This window comes from Drosophila virilis, chromosome 2 (genome assembly GCF_030788295.1).
Source record: "Drosophila virilis strain 15010-1051.87 chromosome 2, Dvir_AGI_RSII-ME, whole genome shotgun sequence".
In the NCBI taxonomy this organism is placed as follows: domain Eukaryota; kingdom Metazoa; phylum Arthropoda; class Insecta; order Diptera; family Drosophilidae; genus Drosophila; species Drosophila virilis.
In genome coordinates, this window is record NC_091544.1 from 26,145,495 (window position 1) to 26,160,507 (window position 15,013).

The 15,013-nt window shown below is 37.8% G+C and overlaps 1 protein-coding gene across 1 annotated transcript in view; it reads right to left on the reverse strand.

The window, feature by feature from the left end:
• The window catches only part of wake (wide awake), a 68,112-nt gene extending 53,855 nt beyond the window's left edge, over nt 1-14,257 (reverse strand). Inside the window, exon 1 of the mRNA XM_032433532.2 lies at nt 14,129-14,257. The gene's annotated coding sequence lies outside the window, so the exon portion shown is untranslated. The remainder of the gene's footprint in view (nt 1-14,128) is intronic.
• Nucleotides 14,258-15,013: the final 756 nt, after the last annotated feature.

The following is a 15,013-nucleotide window of genomic DNA, read 5'->3' on the forward strand; positions in this document are numbered from 1 at the left end:
ACATACACTGAGACACATGGATATTATGAGTTTGTTTTTCCGTCTGGCTCGCAGCATTTATGGTTTAAGCTGCCAAGTTTTGTTTTCTTTAGCCGCTTTTTGTTCAATGCGCGTCGCGCTGGAAATTCTATGCCGCCATTGACTGGCAAAGAATACACACCCACCCACACACACACACACACACACACACACACACACACAGTAGTTAGCTATGTGTGTTAAAGTTTGTTTTGCTAGTTGGCCGTTTGTTTTTTTGGCTGGCTGACTCTGCCTTGGCCGTTTGGCTAATGCCAAATAGCTTTCGGGCAAAAGACAATTGAGACACCCACATGCACACACACACACACAGACACATAGGCAAACACACATACGTAACGCTATCTGTGACAAGGGCAGGCAGTCAGTTATTCAACTAAGCGGCTGCCGGAGGATAAAACAAAAAAAAAGGTTACAGAGATTTCATGCCCCAATGCATGCAGCAGCCAAATACAAAGCGCCGCAGCAAACAAGCGTCATTCAGCACACACGCATAGCCACACACACAGTCACACACACAACACTCTAACGACCCCTTACGCATGATGAAATGGAGCAATAAACGTATGGACAGCAAGCTATCAGAGAGAATGCCAAAGCAGACCAGTTTTATGGAATCCTTGAACAATTTCCCGCTTGCCAATTGAAATTTCCAAAGTGCAACAAAAACTCAGCTTTGGCAGCTGCACTTTCCTTTTTATGATTGGTGGCTTTATTATGCTGTGGCGCCTCTGGAAATTCTTTTTTATTTTTCCACCACTTCTCGAGCATTTGCACAAAGCACAGCTAATCAACGATGAAATTCTATAACAAGTTGCGTATACGCCACGAGGGCCAATACGTAGCCTGAGTGTGCGTGTGCTTGAGTGAAATGTAGCTTTACAATTTGAAATAATTTACTCATATGCTGAGCAAAGGGAAGGCACTCGGTCTTAATAAATACTGATGAAACATAAAACATATGCGCTTAGCGAGATTCCCTGCAGATACAAAGAAAAGGCACTCGAAATTTAAACTGAATTCGTGTCAAGCACTAAGCGTAGCCTCTGTATTATTCAAAGGATAAATTGAAAAAAAGGCGAACAATTATTAAATGGATAAATCGCAATAATCCTCGTCTATCACAGCTTAAGAGTGGCTGCCAGTTACAGTTTTAGAGTCAGCAATTCCATCATCAAAACAGCTCTGTTGAGGCAGCCTCTCCGGGGATTTTTCCAACTCCTTTTATTAAATTGTTATTGGCCTTGCCTACTCTAACTTAGCTTATTTTCCATTCAAGTCGTGTGTGGGAAATAATTAATATTTGAATCAATTTGAATCGAACTCATTCAGTGTGGGAAAATTGCCCAAGATGCATTCAATTTATTGGCAAATGCGTTTTAAGAGGCTCAAATAAAAGTTGCATTAAACATTCCGACCTTGAGGCCGTATTTGCCAAGGTCGCAGAATACTGCCTCAAGTATGTATATGTGAAATGGTCAACGGTATTGTCTTTACCCTATCAGCTATATTTGTTTTATATTTTGATACCCTTCCCAAGCATCTGATGACCACGAGCCTTTGTCTGTAGCGTGGCATTGCTTTGGAAATTCGATCCAACAGCTCGTTAGCTGCAATTCAGCCTGTAAATATTTTGAGGTTGGTATTTAAATTGAGCTGGTCGTTAAAAGACAACTCCACCACCCTCCACAACCTCCCCGCCATCCACTTGAACAGTTTGAAAGCTTAAACTGAAATATAATCAATTAGACGTCTCTTATCTGCAATTTACTTGCTAACAGACATGTTTCAAAAGTTTTGGCATAATGAATATTGAATGGACTTGCCAAATTAGCCATAGTCACACAAAATGTATTGCATTGTGTTAATTGAAAACTAATTGAATCGCCTCGTCGACAGATAATCAATTTGGGAAATGAAATTTTTGGTAAACACAATTATTGTTTTCATAAATCAAATGTTATCGCAAATGCCAAGCATTACAAAGAGCCCAAAATAAACATGCAGCAGTATTGTTCATGCCACAACACTCACCCGCACTACCTCCGATCCCTGACCCCCAAGCCCCGACCCCAACATCTCCACTGCATCAGCATAATTGGCAATTCGTTTGGCAGTTGGTCAGAATCGAGTGTTAGGGTTCTGGGCGTAGTCGTATCTGCATACATTTGCATGTTTGCATATGTCGTTGCTGGAAACTCTGAATGGTCGAATGATTGCATATAAATTGCCTACAGATCGTTCCGACTAGCTAGTTAGTTATTGGGCTGCAGATTAACAAAAAAAAAATGTGTCTGTGCCCGTTTCGAATCAATGCCTTCATTTTTAAAGCTACGTAGAACCTTGAGCTAGCCCTATTTTTAAGTCTAAAATCAGGGCTGTAGAACAATTGTGAATTGAATTTCCAATTATTATTTGTCATTAGCAGAACCTTAAGCCAAACCTTGCATAAATCAAAGCAGAATCTAACATAAGCCGAAAAGTATATATTTAAATATGTATTTTTAGAGAAAACTATTTATTATAAATATGAAAAGTTAATCTATTTCTATAAATAGGAATATTTTATTGAATTGGGGGAGACTCCAGATTCATGATAGTATACTTCGTATACGTTGCTGGGAAAAGAAAGGAATTTTCCATTTCCGGTCCAAAGACTGTGTCACAAAAATTGATAAAAATATCTGAACTAGCCCAGAGTCAAATGAATTAAAATAAATGTTAAATACGAGAATCTTTACTTACTCCAAAAAGGGACCCTGACATTTATCAGTGGACCCGACAGACCCATAAATTGTCATGTTAAATATCAGTTAGTGCTCGGGCGACCCTTTAGCCTTCATATAGATAGATTTATCGCAACATACGTAGTAAATGACAGCAAAACGCTCAACGTGTGCGTGCTTTACGAGCACCGGAACGCCGCATGCCCGTAAATATATCACGGGTACCACACGGCGTATGCGTGTTGATTGGCATTACTCCGTGGCACACAAGCGATTCGAATGGTTTCTGAAGCGCGCCTAAGTGCACGCAATACACCAATTGACACGGTATACAACAGATCCAACAAGCACTAAATAAATTAGAGAGTGAGAAAAACGAGCTGATACCCTGTAATAAGCTGGCAATAGTGAGATTTAGTGAAGCTCTTTTCCTGCTTAAATAATCATATCTGTGCTTCCTATTCGCGTCCTATGTTATGTCTGGGGTATTTATCTTTCGCATGACGGGGGTTAAAGCAGGTAAGTAATAAATTTGTTAATTTTTTAATGTACTCAAGATTCATGCAAGAAAATAAGATTTCGACCGACAATGCAGTTAGATAAATAGATAAACAAATATTCTATTATATAAATCGTTCAATCAATCTGTAAGTCACTCATTCAGTCTTTCATTCAGTCAGTCAATCAATCAACCAGCATAAACTGTGTAGTTTAAAGAGAGCCAGAAACGATGATATGACATATTGCCCGTCTCATACCGATTATAGTTACAACCAGCATGCCTTTTTCTAGCTGTGTAGGGAATAAACATGAATAAGGAAATCGCCACCCATACTTTATGTGAGAATGAGTGGGAAGCCATAGCCAAAGATAGAGGAGGAGGCCGCTCTGTAAACATACATTGGTACAAAAACCAAATACGCTTCAATAAACAAATCCCGGGGCCGAGCCAGACAACGTTCTTCATTTTTTGTGTTGGCCAAGCTTAGTGGAAATAAAAACGACCTGACATTAAGCCATTTGAAGGCAAATAGGACAAACCCAAAGCAAATAATGCAAAACAGGCTCGAAGGTTCTGCGTACATGGCAACCGACTTAATCACTGACTTCCCAGGTAAGGCCCAAGCCAAAAAGTCAGACAGATATATAAAAATATTTATATATATGTATGATACGATATTGCTGGGTGTGTGTGTATGACAGCTCTCTGCAAAGCCGAAAATTGCTTTAACTTTCCCCTGGCTCAAGGCAAAGCCAAAACAGAGACACAAATCAGAACCGCAAATAAAATTGTTAGCGAAAAATAATATAAAATAGACAAGCAAAATTGGGTACTTTCGGCATGCCGAAGATTAAATACCCTAAAGCACATATTGCTTCCAAGTGCTTTGATACCGAACCGATAGTTTCCAGATAATGTATGCAATATATTAATCCGATTTGACGAGATAAGTGAAGCTTTTACTGGGAGAGTTTTGTCTTGAATAAGTAATTCGATGTTGATAAAATCCTTCCTTAACACAAGGAGATGAATAAAGCATAGGAGTTACAAGTTTGATTTGGGTATCTTGAAAGACAAAAAAGTTCCTAAGGCTCCTATAAAATATAAGTAGTAGTCTAATCCAACCGATTTATAATTATAACGAAAGCTTTAAAGCTGACAGAGTACTTGGCAGACCGAGAGACTTGGCTATGTCGATCGAGAATATATATATGCGTAATGGAAATGTATCCTGCTATGCGGCACACAGTTACTGACCAAATTGTGATACCCTTAATAAGGGTATAAAAATAGAAATAGAAAATAGAAAAGTAAACGCAGAGCGAACGAAAACAACAACAAATCAAAGTCCAGAAATGGGCATACACACAAATAATAGAAACAAGCGAATATGTGAAGGCAGACAAATAGACAGGAAGAGAGAGAGAGAGGGAGAGCAAGAGAGAGAGAGGGAGAAAGAAAAGAGAGAGAGATGTATTGAGAGGGCGGCAAAAACAGAATAGAACCACAAACAATTACGTAGAATTTCCTTTGTTTCTGCAGTTAACGCCAAAACTGCACATACTAGGAAAATCCCACAGACACGCACACACTCATACACAGTCACACAGATACACACACACATTTATACGACAGTCAGACATACACACACACATACACAGACCACCAAATTGGGTCTAATTGTAATTTAGATGCAGTCTGCGAACAGATCGATATAGCATTTGGCATTAAATTACGCGCCAATGATATAAAAGATACTCTTACAACAAGCGAGTACAGACTGAAGGGGGGGGGGGGGGGGGGGGGCGACTATGGAAGGGGACAAGCATGTGGTTCTGGAGCAGTCCTGTTGGCTGTCAGGCGCCTGCCACTTGGACGCTGCAGAGAGAGAGACACTCGACTGTTTGGCTGGCTGCTATTCGAGTATCATTCATATAGTCATCAGCAGAACACGCACACATACAGACACACTAACGCACACACACATCTACACACACACACACACACATTCCCAGCAGACGCTTTTTGTTTATTTTGCCTGGCGAATGCAAACAGCGTTTGCCCTCGCTTATTTAGCTATTTTAAAACTGCCACATACACACACACACACCCACAAACACATACACACTTGGCTTATAGTTGCTCAAGGTCAACGCGCGCACACACACACGCACACCCGCATAGTAAGCACACTAAAGCTCACGCACGCAATGGCAAAAGAAATCGTAGCATACTTTTTGGGGCCGCGTTTTTGACACTTCATTAGTTTGGTTTGAATGAAGATTTCCGTTATGTATAAATAATTCTGGCACGTAAGCGCGATAAAAAATAGTATATACCAGAAAAAACAGCTATTTTCGGAAGGCCGCAGTCTTAAATACACTGACTATGCAGACTATGCTGAGAAGAAAAAACTTTATTTATTTATTTATTAAACCATATTTGATAGATACCAATTTTGGATAAACACAAAATGTAGCCCACATCTTGTATATGAAAATATATAGTTGTGGCAATATTTTCGGTAGAGTAGGGCAATGAAAAATAAAAAATTGAATTCCTTCAGTAAAGTTTAGCAAATGTATGAAAAAATAAGTCTTGAATAAACACTTTTCAAGGATGTAGAAAACACACTTCACGAAGAGTTGCAAATCGACTTTTGGACTTTTCTTTTTTGACTTTCAGCCTAGCATTTGCATATTGCATAAGTAATATGTTTTCTATATAACTTCTAACTTCGACACATGTACACCTTGCAGAAAGAGACCAGAGCTTTAGCATGTTTCATAAGATATCTTTCTGGTTGAGACACTAGTAATTTATATATATAATTTATATCAACTTCCAGTCAAAATGATGATACCCCACGCAAAGAGTATACAAAGTAGTGCCTAAGCATTGTACACAAATCCAACTTTTATGATTTGCTTACGACAGGCAACCAAATGAGAGTTGCGCCAACAAAGTTGAAGGGGAGGGGGCTAGAAAAAAAATGGTGGGCGCCATGCGAGTTCGCCGGGCAGGTGGTAAAACTTTTCCAGCGGAACAAAAAATATTATGCCATAAAATGCTGTCGGCTACTTTGTTCGATTTGTGCGCAAGTTTACGTGAGTGTATGTATCTGTGTGGGTATTACGACTTTTATATTCATGATTTACGAACCGCGCGCCATACTCAGAGCTAACCCAATTCCCAGTGCAGCCAGGCAAACCAAATCAAGGTGGGTTTTTTGGGTGCTGCTCAAGGGAAGGCGGCTGCTGCGAGTGGAAAATGCATCAATCAAGCGTAAATGAAGAAGTTACATTAAGCACAAAACCGAACAGAACAGAACTGAACTGAATTGAACAGACAATGCCAACAACAGCACTCCGATAAGCCCAGAGCATATTATACTAATTGACTGGCGCGCGCTTCAATGAGCCCGCTGACCCACATTCAAAACAGCTAAGCGGATAATCTAGTTAGAACTTAAGGAAATTTTATGCTCGGAACTCTTTGATGAGTGTCACAAGCAAAACTGGAACCGATTCGCTTCGAACACGGAGTTCTAATTAGTTTTTAGTATGAAAAGAGCCCTAAACCAGCCATCGAACCTAACCATATTTTTGAACCAGCAGCTTGGTTCAAACATATTGAAAACTAGTAACACGAAGCAAGCCCACGGAAAGAAAGTTGGTTTGAACCGTCAACTGATCCATTTTCACGGCTTTTTTACGGTAAGCCCCTTAGCTTATGCTGCAGTGAACTGTCAGCCTTGACCCCAAACGATTTTCTCACTTATGTTTTGATGCAAATCAAAAGCTGTTTGTAATTTTGTAAATGCAATGAATTTAATTAATAGCAATTTGATTCTTTCGCGTTCGTAAAAAAAGTGCAGTATCATTCTGTGCAAATATGTAAACAAAATAAATCAAAATACCTATTAATCCGCGCAATAAATTGTTGGCGGTTGTTTGCCAGAATATGACAAAACTACAAATTGATTCGTAAACCGAGTAAAACAAATACAGCTGCCAATTTGCTACTGGCAACTGCCGCATAAAAGTGCACAAGCGCAGCAGAGCTACGTGCTTCACGATACTTTGCGTTTAAAGTTTAAAAACAAAAGAAAAACTGACAAAAAATTGTCAATATATATTAATAATTAAGGAAAATATAAGTGAATTTTAAAAGAAAAATATTATTCATTATATTATTTGTGTGGAAAGGTAGCCAGCATACTCTCTGATATATACTTAGCATGATTCCGCAAATTATAATAATACTGGTGCACTAGGGCTTACGCAGTCGACGAGCCAAGCATTTCATTAATCCCTTGTAGAGGGTATTTTACTTTTCAATCGAAAAATAAATGCTTGCGTCTATGAAGATATCGTAGCCAAAATCGAACTATCAATATCACACTACTATATTATATAGAACTATAAAAAGAATCGCTCGAAAAATGAGTTTTATGTTTGGCAGAATATTCTATTTTCCATGATATTTTCATTGAACTCAGCACTTCCGAGAGAAAGCTCCAAAAAATTTCTGGTTAAATTTTTATATTTTTACTCATTTCGCTTTAAACGTACTTTTGTTGGTCTCTTTAAAAATTTGTTTTAGTCATGCGCCAGACTTTCCCGTAAATTCACCCTCGAAAACAGCATGAGGTTATTTTTATTATCAGGCACTAGCTCGAGCTTAAACGGCGCTCAAATAATATTTGTCATTTTCTGAATTTTGATAGTTGAATAAGTGAAAAAAGGCTGTAGAAAAGTCAACAAAAAAGTCATCTAATTCGATTTGATATCAAAAAAATATAACTAGTTTTATTTTGAATTATTTATCAGAACGCTAGAGTTTGGACTTCACATGCCAAAAAGGGTTTGATTGGCCTCATGACAATTTAGCGCTATTTATAATTTTGTTTGACAGAAACTACAAAACATTATTAATAATACTTATGTATATTTCACTAGAACTGTAAAAAAAATATTTGTAGTATGTCTAACTTAATTTGCCAATGCTTTTTGTAAGGTGGCAAAGGACAATGGAATGGCAGTTGGTCGGTGACATGTGACAAAAAAATGCAAGGATATGCAAGCATTCGAGCAATACACACGCACAGTGAACACACGTACTCCCACACACTTACGCAGACGGATACGCAAACACGCGTACACACATACGCACACTCGCAAACAAGGTTTACTAAATGAATTTTGCGTTGGTGTCGTCAACATTGTCGTTTTCGTTGTCGTTGTCGTTGTCGCTTCCATTGTCATGAAATGCACAAATTTATTGAGTGCATGTCGTATACGTAATATTGCTATACGACTCTAAGCATCCGCAGCAAATCGCCTGGCAACAAAGCAACAAAGCGCCTGGCCTTAGCAGCTTTATGCTACAGTGAAAACTCTCTATGTATGATGGAGTCAAGTGCTTGCTGCAGTCAGAATCCATTAAAATTCCATAAAAATGTGCTTCAATCGTTTTGTGGAAAAATATATGTAACGTGCTGAAAAAAGTCAGCATCAATGCTGAGTCGATATGGCAATGTTTACTAAATGTAATGGCAATGGTTACTAAACGAGCTAGAGGCTTTAAATTTTGGACGTAGGTGCACGAAATGCTTGAATTTATGTCAAAGCATCGATAAATGTGTACAAAATCAATAAAAATCGATTTAGACATCACATTTTTTACCATATCCTAGCGCTTATATTAGCTACAGGAGACACATTTAGTATATATTATATCGTAATTCATTCCCAAATTTAAAGGTTCCATTTTTGTACCCTGAGCTCACTGAAAATGATTTAAATGGGTATAATGTGTTTGTGCAAATGTATGTACCAAGCAGAAAGAAGCATCTCCGACCCCATTGAGTATATATATTCTTAATCAGCATTGTCTGTCCGCATGTATGATGCGTCGATCTCTGAACCTATAAGAGCTAGAGAATTGATAGATCCTCCTAGTACCCGCGCAGTACGAGTTTTTTCTGATAACTTGTGTCGTTTCCAAGCAGTCGATAAAAAACGATATCGGAATCCAGTTTTGAGAAACTCTCTTAGCTTTTTAGAGCTAAAATCACCACATTTGATATGTAGTATAACAAATCAAGTATCTTTCATGTTGTAGCTAATACCAGCAATAAGGTAAGTCTAGACCATCTTGTAGAATATCTTATAATATTTAAAGTAAGGAAACGGAAGTTAATCAAGAATGCATTTCGCATAGTGTGAGATTTATTCCCATTGTCCATAAGTTTTTATTTGCCAAACAAAACTATATACAATTGTTGAAGAACTTTTCCCCTTTCTCAAATACTGACAAATCGTCGCTTGTTTCTAGCTTGCTTGTTGCCATTTAATTTTAACTTTAAGTTTCGTAGTACCATTTTTTAACGTTAGAAAAGTTGCTTGTCCGCTTTAAGATTTATTTTTTGTGTACAACAAATAAAGTCCAGTGGAGCGTTAAAAAAGGATTAGCAATAAAAAAAAACTGTTGACCGGGCTAAAGCGGAGCTACGCACGAGGCAGCTGCTGTTCGTTAATAGACCTTTTACTGTACTCAGACAGCAGACCGACCCTCCTCTCAACCGCTGTGATATTTATATTGTTTTTGGTTTGTTGTTGCTTTTGTTGGAATAGTGCGTCTGCGGCATTTTGAGCGTGTTTGACATAATTCTAAGGGCGGCGTCTGCCACAGAATATTTTTAGTTGCACTTTTAAGCTTGCCCTGGCTGTTGTTGTTCTTCTCATTGCTGTTTTTGGTTGTTTTTATTATTATTGTTACTTACTGGCAAACTGACAGCATGCGTTACTAAAAATACATGCCAGCAGAGCTCGTTAAGGTTGCCATCGCTTGTGGCCCCAAAAATAAACGCTGAAATCGTATATAGCCAGGACCTCAGCTCTGCTTTTCACAGTTACCAATTTAATTAAATGTAGCAACAAGAAGCAGCAGCAGACGCAGTGCAACAACAACGAACAACATCGAGCAGCAACAACATTCGCAGCACAGTGGCAGCTAAGAAATTAATCATACGTCATGTTGTCAGTTTTATGAAAATTGTGCATAAATCTTGTTGCAAAATGCAACCGGGTGTAAACGACTGTGTGTATGTGTTTGTGTGTGTGCGAAATTGTTTCAAATGTTTCAATTTGCGCAAAATTGAAATGCAGCAGCGCAAAAGCGAAAAAGGGTTTCGCTTTTTCTGCCATTGACAAATTTCCAGCCCCAAACAACCTTTTACACTGAGCCGAATGAAAACGCGCAAAGCGAGAGTTTTAGCTGGAGAAAGTATGAGCCGAAGCTGGTGAAAGTAAGAGTAAATAGCTTAAGCAAATAGCTCATTTTTTGTATATTTTCTATTTATTTTGTTTAAAGAAAAGTTTAAATTGGGTCGGGTTTTTTACGCCTTGCCGAAATGCAGAAACTTTTCGACATTTTTTTTTGTTTTATAGCCAAAAAGAAAAAAAAACAAAGCAACAAATCAGGAAACACAAGCAGAAAACAAGAAGCACAAAAAGATGAACAGAACTGAAGGAACGGTCGGCATTTTACGACACTTTTTGCTGGGCAGCAAAAGCAAAGGAAATTGCTTGACAGCTGCCCAAACCTGCGGCATAGGACTTTTTCAATGTAGTCCCCCCCCCCTCTCCCCTTCCCAAATCAATGTATTGGGCAGGTGATTTAATCGGTTCATATACACAAAAACAAAAATGCACTTAATCAATGGACTTGCCACGGGCTATATTGTTTTTTAATTAGGCGCCGGGGATGCCAATCCTTAGAGTGACAATACAAATTCACGATTTATATTAAATATTCCCGAGGCGAATTGTGGCTTGTTTTGTTCTCTTTTTTTCAGGGCGAATTGACATACAGTTTTGTTTGCCTTTTTCAAGGTTTATTTATTGTGCTTTTTGCTAAAGTTCAATGGAATTCGGTGAAGCGAGATAAAGTGCCTGTCACATTCAAACAGTAAAACCCCTACATAACGTACTCGCATAAAATATGAGAATATTTGAGATTTGGATGAATTTCATTTCAAAAGTACTAACAATAATAATAATAATCCAAGTAATATAAAAATATTAATAATTATAAAATAACACACATAATAATGAAATAAAAATATGTATAATACAGTAAAGCTTCGAAATAAAGAACAGCAGAAATAAAAACTGCAAGCTTTTTAAAATAAGATGAGTTTTTTATAGTTTATTTGCACTGTAAAAAAGATCTTAAACATATGTACGCATATACAATTTATTTAAATTCTGTGGCGCAATGAATGCAATTTCAACTCAGCTCTGAATTTCATATAATTTAATTTTGCTGTCACAAAATATGAGAAGAAAAAACCAAATATACCAGGAAACAAGAGTTATATTTGGGATTTCCAAGCTTATATATCCATGCGGACTTGCACGTGACTATGGCAGCTGTATGATATATCTAACAGATGATGTGAGTTTTTCAGTACATTGAAAGCTGCCTGTAGTTGTTATTGTGTTCGCTGAGATTGGCTTATATATATATATTTATATATATAAAACAAAGTTGTTCATACAAAAACCTATCATTAAACCAATCCGGAATATATATGAGTTGCAAGTAGCCTCCTCTTTATATCTATGGATGACACATATCGTGCAAGAAAACTGAAATGCCCTTCGGGAATGTATTGTTTTTTGTGAAAATATCGGAAATTGTTAATATACCAAACGTAAAGAGTATATTTTAATTAATTCCGTGCAGCTATGATAATTGAGTATTAATTAAAAATCAATTTGTTTCTGTTTCTTTTTTTGACTGTACTGCACTTAATGACTTGGCTCTTCAGGCTTCATTTAACAAACGAGCAACGGAATTTGTTTTCTAAGTAGAACTCATAATGGACGCCTTTTTAATTACAGTGTTTAACCTTTAGAGGGGGTGTAGCATAAATGTTATACATGATTTATCGATTGGGGGAAGCGTAAAGAGTGTCAGTTTCTCAAGCTAGAGCCAAAGCTAAAGATTAAACTAAGGAATTCTGTCATAGTTAAGTATTATTTTCGCTCATAAATTGTAAACTATATAGTTAAAGTTGACAATAAAACTTGCTCTGCGTGCGGCAGTCTAATCCATTGGCAAATCCATCGACCAAAAAGCTAACATGAAACTTTCCACAGGAGTCTCTGAAAGTGAAGTGCGTCTGTCATGTGGACTTTGCAACTGACAAAAGAGAACAGAGCATGGGAACAGCTCAAAGCCAAGTTAATACAATAGAACTAAGAGCCAAACTTGACCCAGGGTAAACTTTCAAGTTCTGTTTGTTATTTTATACACTTGCAGGGAGACTAATTTGTTTTGTCATGCGATGTGTAACATGTTAGTATAGATTGAGCTAAAAATGAATCTTATCGCTAGCTTAAGATAGGAAAATAAAAATAAGATTCTTTCATATATATGTTCATAAATACAAGTGCAATATTTGTAATGTATGATAAAAGCTTTTCTTGTTTGTTTCATTTTGGGTTAATTAAAATTATTTTGTTTTAGAAATGTTTTGCGTACATAAGCAATATTCAAAGGAAATAGAGGCTTCGTATTTGTGTTTTATTTTTAGGATATTTTTACCAAAAGTTGAGTTCATCGTATATTCAATATTCAACCGCCATATCATATAGCTCCCACAGCAATAATCAAAAAGAGACTTTAAATTTCATGAGCCAAACATATTTGGTCTTTTTAGATATCTCAAGCAAACTGAGTACAAGCTTGAGATATGGGCACAATTATATAGATATTGGACAACTATATTGTATGGCGTTCATATTAATAATGAAGCAAGCCCGCCAGGGTATTAAATATTCGACAGCCCGAAGACAGCTGGTTCTTCTTATTTAACTTAGTTTTGGGCTGGCTAAAACTTTGGCATCGCCCACCCGAAATGCAATGCGCTGCGAATTAAAATCAATTACCAAAAGGTTTCAGCTGTCGCACTGCCCGTGTGAATTGTTCGATTCTATATATTTGTCGTTGTACCAGGTCCGCTGTGTATTGTATTTGGTGTTTCAATATAATGAGCGATAAATTAATTAATGCCCGATAAAGCCATTGTCGCTATTAATTACTTCACACGATGCCGGCCTGAGCATTCTTTTAATAGTTATTTTTCGCACGTCCCCATACTCCGGTAATTAGCTGCAGCACGCACAGGATCCCAGTCGTCTGACCCCACCCCCCTCACATTGCCTAAGGGACCGGGAGCTGTCGTGCGTTTCGATGAATGGATGGATGGTCGACTAGTTTTATGACAATGTTTTGCTGCCTGAATAACGACCAAGTCTGGGACCATGAATTTAATGTGTTGCAACAGTTAATGATTTTATTGGCACTTGACTTGGCAGCTGCCACCAGCCGCCCATCCATTAGCCAAAGGCAGACGTCGAGCCACAATTTATGACTCAGGCTCATGAATAATGTCAACGTCAGGCACGGTAGCCGAGGCGCGCTGACGACAGGCGTATGAGAACGATCTGCGAAATCCGTGAGCAGCTCTAAAAGCCAAACAAATTCGATGGCTGGCAGGAACTCGACCTGAACAGGCCTGTAAATGAAATCTTTTTAAATGCTTCGCTCATCTTAAATGCCATTTCAATTTGGGCACTTCCGTTTCCGTTCGCCACCACCCCGGCCATAGTGGCTGCTGGTGTTACTCTTTGTCCGTAATGTCCTTGCCCAACGTTGAGCACTTCTTCATTTACAACACGCACACAAAGACACGTATGTTCACATGCCCACATACTCACACGCACAGACACACACCCTACACTCACACACACAATCGACACTCGGCCTCACATTTGCACAGTAGACACACCTCTTGTAATTTACATAATTAAATCATATAGAATTTCTTAATTTTTGGCCTATTAAACTTCACAGTTCACTTGAACGATTTAAATCAAATAATTCGTTTTCAAAAATATCCATCAGCACTAGCGTACGCTGGTTTTTTTTTTCCGCGCGCGTCCAATGGGTTTGAAAGTTCCGCAGTAACTGAAACAGCTAACGGCATCTGCCAAATATATTTATGTTAGGCATCACGCAAAAGCTCGCCAAAGGACTTTGAAAGGACGTTAAAGCTCGCATGCAATTCAAAATTGAACAGAGTGCGCCAACAATACTGTCCAACAAAAGCTTGCTGCTATGCAACTATACTCTGATGAACTAAATGATCTGGTTCAGCAAGTTCGAAAATGAACAACTTTTTGATAGTTCCTGTCAGGTGAATCAAGTCACGGTCACATACTCGATTTTAAAAATGGAACATTTTTAATCTGTTATTTCAATTCTTTTATTTATTCTTTATTTTAAGACGCATACAAGTAAGGGTGAAAACTGGGTATAGGTGGTCAAACCATAACTTTTTAAGAGATTGAAACTAGTTTTTCAGAAAATTAAATAGCTGTGAGCCAACTTCATGATGTTTTTTTAAAGGCCTATCGAACTGCTAGTTCCCTTGGGAACTGAGCCATTTCCTGGATTCAGTGCTGAATAATTTTATATATTAAATGGGGGGCACAAAGCAATTCGAGTAATTTCTATATATAGAATTGAGGAGACTTTAAATTAAATCTCATTACTAATCAGAATACTGATATTATATCTATTCAATATTGTATTGATAAACTAACATCGATCTAAGGTATCATGATCACAATTAGTTTGTTCTTAGCTTATTGCAGACGTCTGAAGAAATGAA